At 36.2% G+C, this 22821-nt stretch overlaps 1 long non-coding RNA gene across 1 annotated transcript; it reads right to left on the bottom strand.

The window, feature by feature from the left end:
- Positions 1–5019: 5019 nt before the first annotated feature.
- Positions 5020–14211, bottom strand: LOC139990904 (uncharacterized). Its single transcript, XR_011800687.1, has 3 exons — positions 13573–14211; positions 6107–6432; positions 5020–6025 (listed from the first exon to the last, which is right to left on the bottom strand). It is a non-coding gene; the product is annotated as an uncharacterized lncRNA (long non-coding RNA).
- Positions 14212–22821: the final 8610 nt, after the last annotated feature.

Genomic DNA, 22821 nt, shown 5'->3' with positions numbered 1-22821 from the left:
AAATATTTGCCAGATGACGTTAATCTTTCGACCAACGAGAACAGATAAAAAACGATAACGCATGTCAAAACTCAGGGCGCATAATTTTCTATATCAAAAATTACCAGACGGAACTACACGAAACGAAATTAAAATTCGAAATCAATTTCGAGTGGTGAAATCGAAAATTTTCCATTACGTTTCGAAATGGTCATTCGATTTTGCGCGCTATGTTCTCACCGGGATTCGATCCGCATTAAAAAGGAATGTTCACATCTTCGACTGTTCGTGTAAATATTTTGTTTAATCGGTTTACGAATAACGTCCATGAGAGGACGCAGCTTTTCGAAACGTGGATTTTTCGAATAATGAAAACGAATAAATCGTGTTTTGCGCCGATGCGACGCATCGCACATCACGGTGATTCGAAAAATATTATAAAATCCGTTCTCAAAATTGCTCGGACGCACGCGCGTAACCGTGTAGCGCAAGAGGCACAACTGACATTTCTTTCCTTTTGCCTATCAGTTTCTGTTTTGTAGATCCGAGTATCGAATATTTTTCTAATGAAATACCATTTTTTCCTTCCTGGATATCCGTTACGAAAAACAATTTGTATAAAATTTAATATTATTTTCTTTATACAATTGTGCGAATGTCCAGATCACGTCGCTTTTTTCATTTTCCCCTAAATAGAAAGTACCGCAACTTTTTATCTAAATTAATAAATAGAAAAGATTAGAATGGGAAGTCTAAGCGTGCAATAAAACTGCTCGCGAATAATGTGTATTTATATTTGTCTTTTACTAAACCACGAAACGAGCAGATTTTGTGGTTTAGGTTTTACGGCAAAAGTTAATCTGATGAAAGTTTAGCAACAGGCGGGAACAATAACAGTTGTATGTTCATGCACAGCAGTTGTTATCCTGCAAGTATCCATCGCTCGACACTGTTACGCAAGTACAATTATAACAGCAGTTATACAGGAAGGAACAAAACATTATCGTATTGAGGAACGTTGTAATGCGAGGGCAAACGTGTGCTTCTTATTAACCTCAAAAGAACTGCTTTGCTAGTTAAATTATCTTAATGCTTATCTTAATGATCAACCAGGGATAGATGTTCACAGGATCGCAGAATGTATCTCAAATAATAGTCTAGGACGGTTGCAAAAAAGTAACGGCGTTTCGTTGACAATACGATAACCTATTGTGCATTTTAATCGCAGTATTACAATATTATGAAATTTTTTCTTCCCTTCAGTCATAGAACATACTCATAATGTTTCGCAGAAAACAGGATCATCCATCAAATTAGTCTAGACTTGGGAAATGTTTACATATAATACCATGCTCTTTTGGTCGCCTCTCCGAGATTTGTAAAAATCTTATGTTAATTTGTTATTGGCTATAAGAAATTCAAATGTTAATTATTACCTTTCGTTTTGCAAATTGTGTGGTTTACGCTACTATTGAATAATAATCGATACTCGTGTACGCCTCGTTAAATGAAAAATTCGAAAAATCAATTAAATAAGAAATTCGCAAGAAATGGCAAAGTGGCGATATTTAGCTAAGTAATGACACTGCACTGGAGGAAAAAATTATTAGAGAGGGTGTAAAAGCACTAGTCGCACGATGCAAGCGTAATCCGGCGACGTAAGCCATAAGAGGTGTCCGAGCCAGGGTGGCGACATTGTTTGTGGACACCGTGAATACGCTCTACCTTGGAACAACAAGAGGTAGAGAAAGATACACCGTGCTGCAGCCACTGTTAACGATTATTGATAATATTGTCATCGAAAGGATAAACACCAAAAATATATTGTCGAAAATAGTCGCTCTCTGTTGCTAAAAGTACCTACACTGCTTCACTTGACCTCCACTATTCCAGCGTCTCACTCATTGACCTCTTATATTACCGAAGGCTTCGCTACATATTTTAAATCTATAATTTTCAGTATTGCTATATGAAACAATGTACGTTTAAAAAATAAAATGAGAGTTTTAAAAATAAAAAAGAGTGTAAGACCAAACAAATTTGTAAACTATTCTGTCGTAAGAAGTTTAGTTTAATAATAATGAATTTAAAGTTAGTAATTGCTTACATTTCTATAAATACGTACAAGCGATAACGCTTTCGTATCATTAATCTTGCGTGAAACTTATCGAAACTCGAGATTTAATAGCTCACACCATCCGGCCACGACTTCATCCACGTATCCTTAGCGTGAATAATAGCGTGAAGTCTACGAAAGTTGGTGTATGAGGTTTACCAAGGATTCGAATGGTTTACAAAAGGGGAGCGACTCGACGATGTCACGTCGGAAGAGAAGTGGAGAAAAGTGAGCCACTTAGGTTTAAGAGTGTATAACCAGCCTAGCGGAATCATCCAGAAATGCCTTTAGATACTCGTTCTGCTAAATCGCTTGAAAAGCATTTAATGAAACGAAGAGAGTGAAAGACGATCCTGCTTCTGCCACCTGTCTACGAACTTTCTTTTCAAAATGATCGAGGAGCTGAACGTGTATAAGTTGTACGAGAGTTTGCGAATAATTCAGAAGGAAGTATTCCGTTGGACATCATGAATATTTCTCATTTCATAAGAGAAAGTTTTATCAATTGTATCGGATATGGAACAAAATTTTTGCATCTTTCTTACTATTCGTAGTAGAAGAATGATAAAGAAATTTTGTACACCAAGTATATATTCTTAAGACGTACAATGAAACTGGGTCTACTCAGACCTAAAAACATACGGAACAATTAGATGCAGTCCGCAAACAAGTGCCCTATGATTGCCAGGTATGATCGAAGTTAATTATACTATAAAAGTAGTTCAACGATTCGTAATATGTAATCAACGAAGCAGGCTACAACAGTCGCATAATCGTTAGAAAACCTTTTATTGGTGTGATTAATACATTGAAGCATTCGAATTTGTTAAATCATACGTTAGCGAAAATAAAAGCTGCGATGATATAGTCGCGCGTAGTAATGAATATAAATTGAAATATTTCGTGTAAGATATGAAACGTTATATTTTTTATTTGATTGAAAATTAAAATAGGATATGAACGAAGAAGATATTTCGGTTCAACTTGAAAAATAACAAAATAAATATTATAAGAGAATAATTTTACTAACCAAAATACTGAAACAAAGTATTGAATTAAAATAGCCACTAACCCAGCTTTATAATAGCATTCTTATTATAAACTGGACGTAACCTACGAAGAGTAAATAAGTGATTTCAAACCGACAGAAATTCTACTCAGAATTCTATTCTAGAAATTCTGTTCTATATCAGAACAATGATTGATTTATGATTGCTATTTCCTGCGGAATAATATTGATCTTCTCGTGTGATCACCATCACTTGGCATAATTCAATAATTTATTCGGTCTGTCCTCCTTAAAGAACAACAGAATTTATTTGGGAAGGGATGAATTGTTGTCACAGAGTCAAGAGAATTGGCTGAAATCTCCGTTCACCTGTACCATTTCATATCGCACGGTAACCACAGCGTGCAACAAACGAATAAAGTGTACTCAATTATGCCCTTCCTGGTTTCTACGGTCCGCCTTTTACCTCGCCCCAGTGGAGGGTTCAACCTGAAGTCGTAAGACACCGACTTTACCGGTTCAACCGCGAACTAGACGGTGAACTTGAGTGCTTGCAGAGCTCGTACCAGTGCCTATATACAGTCCTCCGGAGAGCCTTTCGAACATCCTCCCGAGCAGGAAATTAATTTCATGGGAACGACAATCGATACGCTTTCGACTATACTCAGACCTCGCATATACCTACGTTTCCGTGAGTGCGTAAATTATGGAACTCGTGGAACGTCACGGTTATCATTAATTCTCTTAATCATTGTTAACACGTTGAATTTCATATATATTTTGTTTTAGTCGCGATAGATTATAATATACTATACCATAACATTGTTTTCACACGTTTAATCTATGAATGTCCAGTTATTTCTCAACTCTTTTAATCTTCTATAAAAGCTGTGATAAATACATACAGAAATATAAACTTGATAATCAAAATTGCGCTTGGAGTAATAGTTTTTAACATAACGCGTAATACAGGAAAAAAAAAAAGGGAAAACAATGTGGAGAAATCGGTTTCACAGCTTCTCACTTTTTTCGATCGAAGGAAAAGCTTGAGAGGCACACACGTTTCGCCCCCGGAAACTGTAAAATTCTTAATAATTAATATTTGCATAATACAAGGAAATTGTAAAGCGTATTCCTTCGAGCGAAATCGATCGTGGAAAGTCGATGGATCGAGTGGTATATTCGGTACTGGTATCTCCGTTACGGAACGCGATCGTAATTCCGAGCAGCGTACGCCTCGTTAAAATTCGACGCGGATGCAGCGGCCGAAATCGAAAAGTTTGCAATCTGAAGGTGTATAAGAGGAATTTGTCAGGCAGACTCGAAGACGTCGAGCAAGAGGAACAATATCGCACGGTTAATTTACTCAGGCAATAATGCCCAGAATCATAAGCCCCAGGTGTTACGTCGCGAATCTTCGACCCTCGTAAACACCGTGCACAAGAGCGCAAGGACACAGAGAGACGAGGCTACAGGGTGCGAGAGAAAGGCTATACTACTGGAACGAAGCGATGAAGCTTGCTTGGAGAAGAGGAAGATGGGAGGAACAAGTAGGAGAGATAGAGAGTATAACGGAGAAACCCAAGGGTGCAGCCTACTTTCCTCTCTGTTATAGTATCAGTGGGTAAAGTTGGCCGAGTGTAGTTCCGTTACGACGGCACGCGTTACTATTTTGATCTTATCTTACCCCCTGACTTTTTAACTATCCACCGTTAAGGATCTTCGTGTTGGCTGCTTTTCGCGGCAACGTTCTGTTCAGAAGTTTTCTCGTCGGAGAGTTGTTAGAAAGAATAGTACGCGTTATTTCACGGAGAAGATATTACATTTATCTTATTGTTTCGCGTTGGTTCAGCTATCGATAATATTGAATTTTGTCATAATGAAATTAGTGATAGAAAATTAAAAAATTAGATATCCATTTTATTTTCTAAGTAAATATATACTTATGTACGTTTATAAATTTAAGAAAGATGATTCGCATTTCCTGACTAAACTCGACATAAAAACGGTGAAAAATATTAAATATTTTTTTACGATAACATTTACGATTCCGTCTTGTAATGCATCTTCATAACCCAGGCCATAAGTATAAAATTCCGTCATAAATAATTATAACGTATAATTTCTATACACTTTGTATAACTCGTATACCAGATATATTTGTTATTCTTCGGGTTTCAATAGTCGGTGTCGTTGGTACGTTACGCCACTGTATCGTCGCGACGTTTTTGACGACTTTCGCGAACGTTCCTCTTCTTTGGGGCAGAGTTGGAAAAAAAGAACAATTGAACAATATTTGTAACAGTATATCTTTATGAAATTTTATAAAATGCACACTAAAACTTATTGAACGCTAAGCGAAAAGGAGAATCGTCGCAGTGGCGTGAAACAATGTTTCGATCGAGTATCTGCTGCATTCTAATGAGTTTGACAGCGGAATGTGCGCACTCACTAAGGAGATTGGAGTAACTTGCAGTTCTTGACCAATGTTACGCTAATCTTATTACAGAAAAGCTAGAAAGGGCAGGGACTCGCACAGAGAGGATAAATGTTTAGTAAGGAGGATGCAGTAGATGGAGGTAAAAGGTGTATAGCGATTTCCCTGTGCGCCTCCCTCAATTCCCAAGGCTAGTTTCCATCTAACTTGACGCAACACACCGGTAATTTGTATCTGACCGGGCCTGTCGTTCTTCCTTATCATTTTTTATAAATGGTTGATAGGCTCGGCAACGCAGGACGAAAGTAGAAAATGGTCATGAAACACCTTGTTCACGCGAACTTTCCCTCCTTTCTCGCAAGAGTGAAAAACTCGTTGACATCGTGTTTTATGAGATGTCCGAAGATAAATGTGGTATTTCGAAAACGTTTCAGAACTTTTGCGTCGGAATATCGAAATTTGTCACGGAACTTTAATTCTTCTGCTAGAATTCAGGAAATTTTTTACAGAATTTTTAGAATTGTAAATTCCTTTGTTGAAATTTTTCTAATAATTAATGCCCAACTTGTTACAAAGAAATTCTCGAAGCTACTTCTCTTCATCTTTTATTAATTTAATAGATATGTAAAACAGCAGATAATAATGCCATTAGTCGTTGTTACAAGTTTTAAAAGATATCTTAATAAAGATAAAGAGTTGTAGAGCGTAGTCTTACGGTGGGTGGAGGACGAGTTTGTAACTTTTGTCCGAGGACTGCTAATGGATTCATCTGTATGACTTTTCGTAGCAGACTCTCGCTTTACAGGTATTATTATTGAACATCCAATAAGCACTCGAATCGCATGCCGTTTTCCATAGCACAAAGATCTGCTCTCTTCGTTAAATTTCAGTCTGTGAAACAGAAACATAGACCTTGTTATAAGCTCTACACTTTTACATGCATGTATTATTTGATCTCGATGTTTTTTGACGGTATTAATGCATGTTCCGTAAACAACCAACTAAATTCATAAATATTCTTGGATTGAAGTGTATTAACGCTTGATGAAAAGTATTAACATGATTACATGTTATAAAAAAGAAATGGAATATAATAAGCGCGTTTACTGTTCACATTTAGTTAAAAAGTATGTATGTATCGAAAGTAAGACATTTTCTGTAGCTTGCTACAAGAAAATTTGAAGTATTTTAGGAAACATAATTTTTATCTTATTATATTTCTTAGGACAAACAAAATGTTCGTTACTATACCATAGAACCATTAATTAATTTAGGTATTATCTTAGATCATATTTATTCTGAAACACCTGGTATAGAACCAATACAATACCTGCTTACAGCACATGAACTGTTCAAAGCATCAATACAGGTACAAAGGATGCCTGTTTATGACTTTATGGAACTAAATTATGCATAACTGTATTAAAATTATCGATTAACACAGCTGGCGACTTATGAACCATGGGCATACTGAAATAACAATTACATTAAACTCGCTTTGGCCATTTTATTTGTATTTATTTGTCTCGTATCACGTGCATTATTGTCTTCGAAAACAGAGATTTGCATTCCCGTATTTTTATTTTAAATAGTTCATTGTAAATTGATTGCAATTTAGGGAAAAATATGTCCACCCTTTGTTCCCTTCGTATTACTAAGAATTAATTAAACGAATATTCCTCCAATATACATCTTACGAAATTAATTTCATGTTTACCAGTGCGAAATTTCAATGCTGCGCTCCAAACATATTTAGCGTTTAGCAAACCGTACTTGATCTAAAAGTATTCAATTTTCCGCGCAATCCGCGTGTCAAGATTCCCACAGAGAGCGTACATATTTTATAAATAGCAGTAGTAGATATTATTTAACAAATAGCAATTTACCGATGGAAATATAATTTGTAAGCAAAATTCACTTTACTTGACGTTTAAATGTTTATTGTTCGAACCCAAGCATCGATATTAGTTATTGCAGTTGAATAAATTGTTTTCTGATTCACTTTGTATCGAGATCGAATATAACAACGCCGTTGATGTTAGTAATAAAACCAATACAATAAATACAATAGACAGAATTCGATAAAAACTCGCATCTACATAACGAATAATGATACGCATCCATCATCTATTAAGTTTGAAAATTATAACTATTGTTTCTGTGTTATGATGAGTATTAATTACACACATCTATTTTTAACCAGATTTATGTGATTTATATCACATAAGTCAACGTCTCGATACATCATCGTAAATAAGGTTTACAATCTAACTAGAGCGTGGAAAGAAAGGAAATAATAAAACGGGAATTAAGTCAAAATATACTTAGTAAAGCAGTACAGGAAATGATATAACAAACTAATTTTGATAAGTTTCCTAAACTTGAAAGTTCGCATCAGCTGTAATATTTATTTTGGAACAAAAACTGTACGCGTTACGAACAAAATTAGATGTTATACAATCGCGTTAGTTCACGTAACACAATTATATAATATAATTAATGTTACGTTTGTTTTTAAATTCTACAATTAGTAATAATACAATACGTATTAGTAATAATGCTTACTTTTATGGAAATTAATTTTAAACTATATGAGGGAAACAGATGTCTATTATAATTTATATTTAAATAAATGGGACATGTATCAAATATTATTAAAACTGTACAATGACAACAAAGTAAGTAGTAACGTCACTGAGGTTAAACTTCGTGGGAACGATATGATTCGCGTTATCGATACAGAAATATTCTTTGATCGAGGTACTGAACCAGGTTGCTATAAAAATAATAAAAATTTAGATCGATAACAGTACATGAGCTCGTAGCTCATTACTAATGCTCTGTGAAGTAAAAAAATTTGTTAGTATAATGAGTTCATAAAGCACGCGATACTTATAGTATGTTTCTGTATACGTCGATACACGTTAAGTGCTGTTGAAACGCAAATATTCTAATCAATAAACCTATACTTGTGTTCACTTCAACACCTTTTTAACGTTGCTACTGCTTTGCTGATACAAGGCGCTCAAATTACCATTAATAGAGGACAATTAGAAAATATCATGTTCTCGAAAAACACTAATTAACGAAGCTTGAACTGTTTGCAGTTTGATTGGGTGCGCAGCGAAGAAAATGAATATTTGCTTGAGTTAATGGAAAAGTGATAAGAATTTCATAGATGACGTTTCGTCCAATCTACTTCTGTTTGAAGAATAAATATTGCTTAGAAAAAGTAGATTTGACTACACAAAGGCACAAAATATCGAAGGTATATATTAGAGAATCATTAAGATTCCTATTAATCTCCTAGCAACATAAGTATTATTAATGACCGTCGATGATTGTACTATGTTTTACCGTCAAATATTTTTCGCCTGAATTCAAGTAAACAATTAAAGCGAAAAACAACATAACAACAATATGGTATACGCCATAAAAAATTTTAATTCCCTTTTCTTGACACAATTTCTAAACATTTCAAAACAAATGATAAAATTTGCTTTTCGTTATTAAATACGAAACATGAAATTAAAATTAACCTACTTCCGACATTTTTAACTTGTAGATCCATCATTCGATTTCTATAAATTTTTCCTAAAAATACTTAAATTTTAAATTAACGTTTTTACGTCGATTCAAGCGGTTTCTAAAATGTCTTTTTCAGTGCACCATTTAACAGAATTTGGTATCGGTTTTATATAGGCACTCAACTTTTGATATCGACGCTCTGAACCGAATTTCTAATTTAACTTATGCTATCTCAAAAGCGTGCAAATTTCCATAAATTTATATTATCGATTGTGCAGAATCATCAGTTTAGTGCACTTGCAGTAAGAAAGTAGATTACTTCAGTTAACTAATACCTATCGAAAAGTGTAATATCAGACCTTATTTGATTTCTGATCAAAGATGCCCATTACGCTTATCAGGCGAAATATTTATTTATCGATCGATGTAACGACACTAGAAAATACGTGACATTAATTTAACAAATCTACAATTTGTTTGATTCCTTCCTGGTCCATACACCTACATACGTATTGATTTATTTTCCTCGTCACAGAAACAAGTTCCAATAAACCCCGATTAACTTTTTAATTCTTTGTTTAACTACGAGTAGTTGCAAATAGTGCACATACCAAACTATAGTCTGGCCTAATATAATTTCATTTCTATATCAAATACATTACATCGAAAGAAATATGAACGTTGATTCGAAGCTTTTATTGGAATCCTCGAAAATGTCTTCCTTGAAAATGTGCCATTTTGGTCGAACGATTTCAACGTCTTTCAGCAAATTTTTGTAGAATTGTTATACTTCATGCGTGTGCAAGGAAGTCGCTAGGAGAATTGCAAGACTCGAAAAAAAGCATTCTACGAGATATACGAGACGCAATGCTTCAGGTGAACGCAAACGTTTCCGACAGGTTTGATGCCGACGAGTACGTAAAAAGGTACGCGTCTTATGTTGAAACGACAAAGCAGGAGGAAAGTGCAAGGGGAATAAAAATTGAACAAAAATTGAAATGTCGTATACAGCTGCCTATGAAACGTATATAAGTATCGATTTACAGAAAAAGATGTCTACTCGTTTACAGAATATGTGGATTTTTTACAAGTTGTTCTCCCGCTAGCTTCAAACGCGTTCATAGAGCCGTTTATACTGCAATAAAAATTGATTTACTGCAAGCTAATAAGATTAAGGTTCAAAGTAAAGTTTGAAATGCAACGTTCAAAGTTCAAGAGCGCGATATACAGTTTTAAAATGTTTTAATTTTTCGTAACGCGACGAACTGGTCGAACAATTCACAAATTCGAATCATTCGCGTATGAGTCTAATAATATGAGAATGCAGTCGTGTGTTGGGAAAATTGAATAAACGATATTTGGCTGCGAAATTAATTGTGTAATTTGAAAAGTAGATCAATAATTTCCGATTGAATTCCAATCCTGATTAATATTGCTCTGCTCGTTATACGTTTATATTTTTACAGAGACGATTAAATTATCAAATAAATCCGAAATTTTCAAACATTTGTTCGCTGAATTTTTTCTACAAAGGAAATCGAGCAGCCACAAAAAAGATATAAATACAGAAAGATTGATTACAAAACAAACAGCCCCCTTATTCACTTTTCCAGAGTGCTTTTCGTGGAAACACGTTTAAAATGCAATCAATGAATGTAACATCATACACAAACGGTCACGTCGAAAGAAGAGCAAATATCGACACAATGTGCAGCAACGTGTCGATTGACACACACTCGATCTACCACGTTATTCGATCATACGATACGCCGTGTCCGAGCAACGCTCGTCACTTTCAATCACCGAAAATCTCAAAGGCTCTCAAGCAAGACGACCCAAGCATATTTTAAATTCCAGCTCGACCACGTGACGCGGCGACTTCAATTTCGTTCTAAAGTTACGCTCGGAAATTAAGTAAACCGATCAGTTGATCTCGCTATGTGGCCTTTAGGTTGTTCCTACGACGATGAAGCACGGGAATTAAAAAACGGTGCAATTCCAAGGAAACTCAAACTCCAACTGTGATTCGCTTTCCTGTCAACATTAAAGCGCAGAATTTGTTTCTCCCTTTACTTTAACCGTCAGATCGGAATTGGATTACCGATTTGTCTCCAGTTTTCGTGTAATTAAGACATACAAAAGTGTAGAGAAAGTCATTTACTAAATAGAAGTTAAGAGTTGGAGTCCTTCCTTAGAAAAATAGAACGAACGTTTATAACATAGGAAAATAAAATAAAAACGCGCGTAAAAATCAAATATAAACACATTAAATTTTAGATAAAACGAAATAGGTATTTAATTGAAGAATACAGCTACTTCTCGATGAAGAAATACTACTGTAATTATATTGTAATTGCCACGCTACTATTTTTAGTCATGTTCGCATATCTTGGTTACGTTTGACTAATACTTGGCAAAATAGAAAGAAACGTTGTATGTTATTTCATCAAAAACGGACATTAATTCGTTTGATCAAACTCCTACAATTACATACATACATGGAATACAACACGCGTATCAAAAGATCGACGGGCGTTCTAGCGTTTGTCATCCCTCGTCGACGTAGCATGGACATCGAATTTGACGGCCGTACCTCGTGCGATTGTTCACATGCAATACGTACAATGAAATAGTATGACGCACATTGCAACGTGCATCGTAACGTCCATTTTTTCAACTCTCGTTTTTTCAACCCGGAGTTTAAAAACCCGGACAAAAACCGTGGCAGTTAAGCAAACATTATTATATACATACGTATATATACACATATAATAGTAGTTGTTCGTCATAATATTAGAAGTAGAATCGATATGTATGCGCGTTTTGAGCATTTAATAAAACATATGTATCCAATTTAGTATTAGAAAGGTTTTATGTTTTATACCTGTCGCAAACAGCTAAATTTCAAACGTAAATTTCAAGCATAAAAGCAATAACTTTTATTTAGATCAGTATATTTATCACATATTAGAAGTGCCATCAAAATAATTCAACAACTCTTAGCAAAATTGCAACTCAATTATACTGTTCCTTATGGATTACCTTCAGCAGTTCGTGATCAGCCTTATTTTTATGATTATCCTGATGATTTACGAAAATTAGACAACAACGGTTCGTGATTACTTATTGGACCTCTTACTGGATAACGTTCCATCTCAATATCCTTTGCGAGAACGAAGTGTCGCGTACAGGCAGCCCTCTCTATTTTCCCAGGCCAAGGCGAACTTCTCTTTGAGCCTCGTTCGTTGACGGTAAATGGCATGGCGCACGAGAAACCAATAGTTGTGAACAGACTACTTACGTTGTCAACCACGTTAGATGTCTCAAGATAAATCGAGCGATGGCTGAGTTTTGTTGGAATACAAAAATTGCAACATTAACGAGTCAATAAAGAAGCAAGTTCGACGGTAAGTCAAGGATGACTTTCAAGGATCGACTTCTGCTTCCGCAACAAGAGCTCAAAGAAGGAAACGGAAGACAATCAGGAATCAAGAAGAAAGGCAAAAAGAGATATTAAGAGGTAATAGGGGGAAATGGAATGAGAAAAGAGAAAAAGACGAAAGGGAGAAAATAAACGAGAAAGTATAAAAAGGACGAACAGAAGGAATTAGAAAGAAGTTAAAGAAAGATAGGAATGGAAAGTAAGATATAAAAAGAGAACAGGAGGACGAAAAGAAAGGAGGGGGAAATGAAACGTGGGATGGGAGAACTACAGAAGGATAAAACCTAGGGAAATAAAATAGGGAAGAAGAGAAACAAGAAGCGAGAATGAAAGAGATGGAGTCTATGTAGGACAGCGGGTTGTCAGAGCGAAGACGCGCCGTGTCGGCAAAGACGAAATAGAAAAAGATAGTAGGGCAAATAAGAATCTTGAGTGGACTTAGAACGCGGTGACATAATCGCGCGCATTCGCTCACCAAATATTTGACGTTTAAGACTATTCACCGTTTTGCGTAACATAGAGTTTTATTTCGCTTGCGTTTCGTCTATCTTACAGAGCGGAGGATAACGGTAATGTTATTTGCGATCGCTTTTTAAACAAACGATGATTTAGGAAAAGATTCGAGATTAATCGTACATTAAATTAGACGTTAGTTATATTTTCATCCTTTTAAGCGATGGGAATTTCTTTTCAAAAGTGTTATTAACTGTACGTAATAAACTGAAACTTGCGTTGAAGCTTTCGGTAGTTCAGCACGAAGGAATCGGTTCTGCGAATTGAGGATCTAGCGCTGAAACTGAATCTAAACGCAATCACATATCTCCGATAAAAGTATCGCAAGTATGTGCAAATACTTTTCGACAGATGCTGATACATATGCACAGATGAATGTTAAATGATTATTGCGAGCATTACAGGACGATATGCTCGGGAACGATGCACCTGAAAACTAAAACCAGTGTGATACTGGTGCAACAGTCAGCTAGTCACGACAACCACTACCGGCGACATCTCTGTTTTTGGCCCTGCCATTCTCCTTCAATCGTTATACCTCTGCTTACCTTCTCGTTATCTTCTCTATCTCGTTCTTTCTTTTGCCCTCTACAAATCCTTCCGTACTCCGTTCCTCTAACTTTCTGCCCCTTTCACCGTCTCTGTCGCCCTTTTTATCCGGCCACTTTCAGCAACTTTCTGCGTTTCTCTCACTTTCGACGCAGCTCGAGTTGCGATCGATTACGAATCCCCGCTCCGCGCTGTCGCATGTAGAGTCGTCGAATCGGATTTCAGAACGACTCACCTGAAATTCTAATTTAAGACACCCGGGAAGAGAGAACGGGATAGATACACGAATAGATGGGTAGATCGAGAAGGGGAAACGAGGAAGATAGAAAGGTTGAGCGCAGAAGCTTGGGACAGATTCTCTGCTACGACTGCTTCTCGTCCGCACGAACATCAGGCCGCATCCTCATGGCCGACGAACCGTTTCGCTTAATTGAGGGCTCGCCCGGCTACGACGTACCTCTCATACTCGAAATTCATCGAATTACTGGACTGCAACGAGACGAAACGGTTCTATACTATAGCACTAACCGTCGAGAAAAACGCGACTATCCGTTGTTCGTTTGAATCGACAGTACCATCGAATTGCGTTTCGTTTCCCAGTCGTATGCTATATCGAGAAACGTTGAGAGATCTGATTGCTTATATACGTAAGCTTACGACAGTATTCGAATAACTGTAGGAACTTTTTATGAATATATTGTGTGTTATGGGAAACATTTGAAATTAACGTTGTTGCGACGATAGTTAAAACTAAACCGGTAAGACAATAATTATCCACTTGAATACGAGCTTCCGAGTTCTGCGTATAAAAATATATGCGATTTATTTGTTCTTGTGGAAACATCTCGAAGCTATTATTTACCTTGATTAGAATTGTTGGCAATATCATAATGAACATATTTTTAGTCAATTATAATATATATTATAATATAATTATATATATTTATTAACATTAATAATATTAACAAAGCAATCCACAGACACTCAACGGTGTAGCATACGTTCAATTTTAATAATCAAATAGAAAACATTCCCCAAACAGAGAAATTGAATCATTCTTACTGCGACAATATTACGATACGTCAGCCAACATTGCCAGATTCCATTCCAACTCCTAAAACTAATAACAAAACGTACATAACGGTAATTCATTCATTCCCGGAGATCAAAATTAGTTTCGCCCTTAATAACGTGCTTGCTACTCTCGGCCTCTCCTCGCCGCTGCAATCTCACGCAAGCGATACTTCTAATTCCGCCAGTAGCTCTCTCGACCAATCTCTCTCCCTCGTAAATACAAGTTACACGATATTTTCTACCGTAAGCTAGCGTAAACAGCGCAATTCGAACTCCTCCATTTCGTAAAACGATGTATCATACGTACGGTACGTACACGTATTACGAGGTTCTCGCGCGATTTTCCAACTGCTCGTCGAATGTTGCGACGCTGTTGCACGAGCTGACTACTACTGCCCATGGGAAAATTAAGCGCACCGAATAAGTTTCTATCTCTCGACCGAGCCGCGCCTCGTTGAAAGTTCGTCATAATTAGCTTCAGCAGCGGGCAGAGCCTCTTCAACAAAACCAGATCATTTGCTCGTTCGTCTATTCTGGACCAGCGGCAGGGAGAACTGATCTGGAGTATATCTGGTCGTGTCTGTGTTCACGGTGTTCAGTGAATCGTTGGCGCGAGTTCCTTTATGGCTGGAAGTGTTCGTGCATGCAAGATTCGGACCAGTATTCCAACAAAGTGTTCTAGCGTTTAATGTTTGCGCTCGCTGCACCAGATGTGTCGCGCATATACGTATGTCTACCTACATAGGTATACATGTATGTACGTGTTTAAATAGGCACGTGTGCATATATTTATTCGTACGTGTGGATCTAAAAGCGGAGAAGGGCGTGAGTGCAAGATATGGTCCTGCGCGTGTGAACTAGTCCCGTTTTTTGAAACGAAGCCCGCGGCATCCTGGCATCGGCTCAATCGTCAAATGAGCCCGATTCCAAATGGCCCGCAGCTAGTCTCTTGCCACGTGCTCTTTATCACCGCACCTCTTGCATTCGTGTTGTATTTCCATGACCCCGGGCAGCGTAGGCGCGCGTTCAATTGTCCTACTGCGACTCGTTGTTGTGTACGTACAATGGTAATGTTACCCTCTGATTTTCTTTCGTCGACCCCGCGGGTCCGCTGACCTGACTCTCCATCTTCTACGTAAGGACTGCTTTGTTAATGGCTCCATTCCTCCTCCCTCTTTCTCTCTCTCTCTCTCTCTCTCTCTCTCTCTCTCTCTCTCTCTCTCTCTCTCTCTCTCTCTCTCTCTCTCTCTCTCTCACTGTTTCTCTCCTCGAGACTGGCCACCACACTGTGGCTTGAATAATTCGTGAATCGCAACTACGGACAATTTCGAGCTCCGTGAGGACGTCGTTAAGGAGCTCGCCTGCGTTTACGTATATTTTTTTCGTATTTCCACTTTTTCTTCTTCTGTTTTGCTGCTTTCTGTTCGTGTTGGCATGACTGCTCTTTCTAATTGGTGCTGTGGCCAACTCGTAACGATGTGCTTGTGTCATTATGAAACGGAAACGTTGTTTATTTGATGCTTCGCTCCGTTAGGTCTCGAGGGATACCTTGAGGAATTAAATTAGTTGCCACGGGAGATAAATGAGCATTTTGAGATGTGGGATATTCTTCTCTCACTCGTGCTATTACGGTTAATTATCGTACTGTTGTACTTTATTGTAGGAATTATTCTCGTATTGTGTGTGTGTGTTTATTATGGCTATCTTTTTTCTACAATATAATTTTAACAATAAAAAAATGTGATTGAAACGATAATTTCACCAAATATTATTATATAATACGCTTATTATCTATTCGTCTATAAAAAGTATAATGGAAAATGATAACGGATGTAATAATTAACAAAGTAAAATATTTTATGCTTCTTCCTTTTTTCTACAAAGATCTTTAGATCATCTTTATGGTAGTTATCCCTTTACGTCAAAATATTATGGCTTCGGAATATCTTACTATATTTTTTCTTTAAAACCATTCTTTAAAGCTTAACGAGTTAATCCATTTATAATGTTAATGGTTTTTTCACAAGATGACCACGACAAAGCGCAAATGCGACCCGTATATATCAACACTATCATTGTAACGGTGGCGTAACGAACATTGAATTACACCGTGCACGGGCTTCTTAATTAATTTCTCCTTACGCGAAGAAGTTAATTCGATTTCTAAAATAGGAGCTAAGAATATAGAACTGTACACCGATCGTTAGTTCTCTCGCTACATTTAGATCTCGCTTCTTCCGTCCTTTTTTTCTTGCCACTACCGCCATTCCTAAATAACCTTTGGTGGTAAAAATACGTCGAAATTATTTGCGCGCTTATCGAGTATCCTTAATGCAGTTTAATTGCGGCGCGACGCTACGACAGGAACAGTATTATTTCGATTACTAAAGAGCCACGCTGAAGCTCGTTATTTACGTGTGAATTTATACATAAATTTACAAGTCGGGACGCGGCAAGAAAATTTCTCACGACGGCCAAGCAACAATTGTTACAGCACGGAATAAAATATCGCCGTTGCGAACCTTCCATCGACAAAGGGACAAAAGTGCGCTCTCGCTGGGCCAACATAAATTATTCACGCATGAATTTACGCGCGTTCCCGATAAACAGAATTTGCACAATCAACTGGCAACCCCGTGACCGAATAAAATACAATCGCCGTGGAGAGCTGTTTTCCCAACAAAGGAACAAAGGTATTCTCGCATGCAATCGATGTGGATTATTTATGAAAAATATTTACGTGATCGAACGGCAGTCACTCAACGGGACGAGGTATTCTTGCGTAGTACACGAAAAAACAAGCGCATAGGACACAGATTGCTGATATGTACAATGCGAGATAAATAATGTAAAATATAAAAACACTAGGGAAATTGGATAAATATTTTCCATGTAAATAAAGTGAAATTGTATGTGTGCTCGTTGAACAACTCGTTTTTTTATATATCCTCATATTTTATGTTTAAGAAACGCCGTTCCTAGCTTCAATTAACGTACAGTTGTATAAAGCATGTATATTGTTTATCGAGGGCAAAAGCATTTTCCTACTAACGTTCTTCATCGTGAAAATGCACATCTTCATAATTTTAGTTTTCTGCTCATAGGTACTAAAATACATATTGTAGAAAAAGACATCTATTACTACTAGCAGACATTCTGTATGGATGGTAGAACATTCGGATATTAAGGTGTTCGGATAATGGAAATTCGGAAATAGGAGGCTCTGCTTCTAGTTCATCTCCTTTTATGAGTTACGTAAAGTGCTCTATTTATCATGAATACTTAGATTATTTCCGTTGTTGTTGAAACTGTTGTTTCTATCAGCACGTTTCTAAACTGTACCAATTTTTTGGCTACTGGCTATGTCGCCAGGTCTAATTGTTCTCCTCGATCGTATTATGTATAATTTTTAACCTTGATTACCTTTTTGAACACATTGATTGGCTGATATTCGGAAAATTCCAATTACCAATCAGCGTATCCCACGAGAATCGTTCATCTCTTTTCCCGTTAGTGTGCTCATTCCAAACAGATAGAAAGGCGGATTCTACGATCCCACGACAAATCAAATTCATCATATTAGCAACCACGAGTAAATAACATTTAACATCAATTATTGTAAATAGGAAATTAATATCTAGAATCGATTGAAAATTGATTCAGCGAAGATATCAAATATAAACAGCTATATATAGCAATTCGAAATATCTACCTTTCATTCGTTTATTAGTTTTGGAGAATTTAAATATGTATTTCTGTAATTCATTTAAATTGGATATAAGTACATATTATATTATGTGAAATACACGTTATAAACGGTGATGAAGTTAAATATATTCGGTAGGCCAGGGGTGCATGCATGTTCTTAACATTCGTGATAATATCTTTTTATTAAAAAGAGTCACGGATAAATTAACAGAAACGATAAACGAAGAATGCAGGGTCCATCGGAGGATGCAGACCTAGAAAACGTGAAAAGAATATTGTAAGAGGAGGGCTAAAAGGGGCGAATAGCCAAAAGAAAGTTATACATTAATTCAACAGAGAGGAAGAAAAGATTTCGGTTTGCTAAAGAATATATTTGAGAAGAAAGCAAGCGATGGAATAATATTACTTATACCGACTAAAATAAATTTAACATTTATGATAGTGATAAAAGTTCGAGAGTGTGGAGGAACCGGAAAAAGAAACTAAATTCAAAACATTTGGAACCAATCGTAAAACATGAATGCCAACCGACAATAGTGTAGCGGTACAATTTTGATTTACGGGGTAAGAGAATTGGTGTTTATGAGCGACGTTGTTGATAACAGATATTCAATCATTTCGAAGAGTAATCTTTTAAAAGTACTGCTAACATGGGATATACTATAAATATATTCGATGTGTATTACTATCTAAATGTTTTTATAACAGATCGTATGTACATTTCGTTTAGTATTGCACTCTTAGTTCCTCAAAATATTCGATAATATTTATAGCGAAACGAGAAGGAAACGTTCTTCTATCGTAACTTCATGATAAGCTATTCGGTTATGTAGATAATTAATTGATTAGGGATCAAATTACTCAATGAGCTCTGTAGTATATCACGTAAAAGCTCTAATAGACTCCCTCCATCGTAAATTAATATAGTAGTACGATAGTAAAACTATGAATTAATCGTAGAAAAAGACGAATTTCAAAATATCTACAAATTTTATAATTGAGTATATTTTAACTTTGGATTGATATTTATGCACAGTAGCGGATAAAAGATTAAGACGAAATGAAAGGAATAAATAATTGATTTGCTTTCCATAAAAAATATAAATACAGTGTTCTACTTTTGATATTAACTAATTAGACATTTGTTTATACACTTACAAAAAAAATTTCATTTTGATATTTTGCTCAGTAGCTAAGTTATAAAAAAGGAACGAAATCTGTATAATATTTCGTCGGTCAAAAGTTGAAGACTACACAAAATATATTAATTTTGGGTAAGAAAATATACACAATTTTTGTTTAAATTCAATATTTTGTCCAATATCCGTTATTTCTTATCACTTCGGTACATCTTCTTGGCATAGAATGTTTTACATTGATCTACCGTAATATTACTGCAAGCTGTTTCAATTGTAGAACAAAGTTCGTTTAAATTTTTCGGTTTATAACCCTGTACTGTCCTTTTTATGATATTCCACAAATTCTCGATTGGATCAATGACCGGTGATTGCGACGGCCACGGCAGCGTGGTAATATTTTCTTCTTCAAAAAATTATTTCACAACCCGAGCCGTGTGCTTCGGATCATTATCATTTTGAAAAATAAAATCATCACTCATATTGTTGCGTGCAAAAGGCAACATTGTGTTCTTGAGTATGACCATGTATTGAAAACGGTTCATAATTACATTGATACGACATATTGGACCAAGGCCGCCTCAAGAAAGACACGCCCACATCATAACGTTTTCACCACCATGTTTAAGAGTTTTTAAAACGCACTGTGTTTTCAAACTTTCGCCAATTAGACGTCTAACATACCGTATCCAACCAGAAGAGACATGATTGAATTTCGATTCGTCCGAAAACAATACCTTTTGTCAATCTTCACTTGTCCAATGCTTATGAGCTTTAGCAAAGTCGTCTTTTTCGATTCCTAGAACACGGCAGTGGTTTCTTTTGGGGTTTTCATCCTCTTAAGTTTAAGTCTTCTGATCTTCTCCTAACAGTTCTAGTACTAATTTGTGTATCGCTTTTATGGTTCATCTCCGCAGCAATATTATTTGCACTACGAAAACGATCCTTTTCGCTCGATCGATGAATCCGGCGATCCATTTTCGAACCATTGTTTTTCGTAGTTTTCCGTTTTTCGATTAATCGCAGTACATGCCTGCCTTTAAAAATTTATACCAAGCTTGTTTACAAGCCATTTCTGACCTGTTCGCTATATTTGCTATTTCGGTGAAGGTTTTACTTTGCTTTCGCAGCTTTACGATTTGTACCCTTTCGTTTTCAAGTATATTCTTTGATTTACCCATAGTCTGTTCCTACATAAATGAATTTTAAACAATAAAAGGTACGCTAAACAATGATTCTGACATTCCGCAATCAAAATGCTCAAAAACTGTACTCATACTCACGTTTTACACAGATCGTTTTATACTAATGTGCACTGTTTACAAGTGCCAAGCGGTAACTAATTGTTGTAACTCTTACAATGTTTGTATTTAACAACTGACGGTGTGAGGTTACGAAGGTCAAACATACAGCTATGTTATTCCAAAGAGACAAACCGAATAGAAGAACAATATGCGTATAAGATGTTTGTAATCCGGTTTACAAATCATCGTCTTAAACTTTTATCCGCTACTATAACTGCGTTAGTACTGAACAAGAAGAGAACAGATCGTATTTGAAATAACGATTATTAGAAGAAAACTGTTAAAAGGTGGATCGTGGAGATACGTGGTAGTTAAAAGAGTTCTTTTAAAACTACAAAATTCAAGTAGTTCAATTGCAAGAGGTTCAAAAGGCAAACCGATGTATAAATTTGACGATATCGGATTGAGAAGTATTACGAAATGACGAATCGAAGTTTGAAGTTCTCAGAAGTACTCGTTGAGCTTTTGTATGCTGAAAACCCAAAGAAACGTTGCAACTTCGGTATATTATGCCAACAATTAAACATGGAAGTTGTTTTGTAATGATTTACAGGTGCTTTAGTGCCAAGTGGGTAGCTTAGAAAAGATAAAATTCCTCGGAAAAAACAGGATTTTTTTATATTTTAGAACGTATAATCAGGACAATTTTAGAAACTGTTTTTATTTGAGACTAAAAGATAAAATCACTCGTAGGTAGCGGTAAATTTTTGTAAAAGCAGAGAGGATTACTTCATTAGTTTAAAATTAGTAGAACTTTGCTCTACTATCCTACTTTTCTTGTCTACTATATGTTACATATTTGGCCAAGAATTTTAAAAACTCAGATACATTTTTGCTTTGAATAACCACTGATGCAATAAATAAGATAAATAAGTGAAATATAGACAAATTTCCTGGAATTTAGATTCGTATCGCGTATTACCAACAGATTGTAACATGCGTATAAAAATTTAGAAAATGTTTGAAAATTGAGAATGGAGGTACGGTGAATTTATGACGCGCGCATTTCATGGTACGAGGGGTCGAGCGAGCAACGATGACTTATGAACTCACGACAAGTGTAAATTGACCGTCGCGAGTCTTTTGCGTGTCACTTAAATTCACAAGCATTATAATGTTCAAACGAGCAGTCGAGAAAAAATATTCACGCGATGATACGTCGTGCGAGAAAAATTTAAATAAGCTCATGTTAGACAAGTAGTGTAGCATTATATATGATCGTACATCTTACAGATGGAAGAAATAGCTGGCTATAATTCACGCTCTAGTATCAAAAAGACATAAGCATGGGACTAAGAACAAGACAATAAATTATGAGATGTGAATTATATATATCATATTATATTATTCTGGTATATTATTGGAAATGTTTAACGATAATATTTAACGTTTGTAATTATTTCACGTAGATCGAATAAACAGAATTGTTACAGAGAAGAACGGTAAGAACGTTTACATTTAGGCGACATCAATTAGAAGTTAGCAAAACAAAGTCAGCGCTATCGATCCAAATATCGTGCAATGCACTCGTAGCTGTCTTTTGCGACCTGCATCGATTCGCTACAGGGCTATATCCTAAATTACGTAAACCGTGGTATTGTCTCGCAACGTTTGCGAAGAATGTAGCGATAAGCCGGCACTGTCCATCTTACCGCGCGTCGCGGAACGCAATAATAAATTTACCAGTTCGTGTCGTGCGATTATACGCTCTGTGGAAATACCTAAGCGTCGACCTAGGGTCGCGGTAAGACCGAACCTTGTTTCCAGGCATGTAATTTACTCCTATCCTGCTCGGGTTAAAAAATCGCCACCTCTTCTTATCTCTGAATCACGTGAAACCATCGCGTTGTTCTCCTCATTTACCCCGGATCTTGATAACTTTTATAACATGTATATATTCTAATTTCTATATGAACTTGCTATGGTTTTCGAAAAACGGGTGGATGTCCGTAATTGAAATAAATAATTTTTGAAACAAGTAGAAAGACGAACCAATTACCGTGTGGTCACTCTTTGATTTACGTTG

The sequence above is a fragment of the Bombus fervidus genome, chromosome 9 (assembly GCF_041682495.2).
Source record: "Bombus fervidus isolate BK054 chromosome 9, iyBomFerv1, whole genome shotgun sequence".
In the NCBI taxonomy this organism is placed as follows: domain Eukaryota; kingdom Metazoa; phylum Arthropoda; class Insecta; order Hymenoptera; family Apidae; genus Bombus; species Bombus fervidus.
The sequence above is the reverse complement of the archived record's forward strand: the minus strand, read 5'-3'. Positions and strand labels throughout refer to the sequence as shown.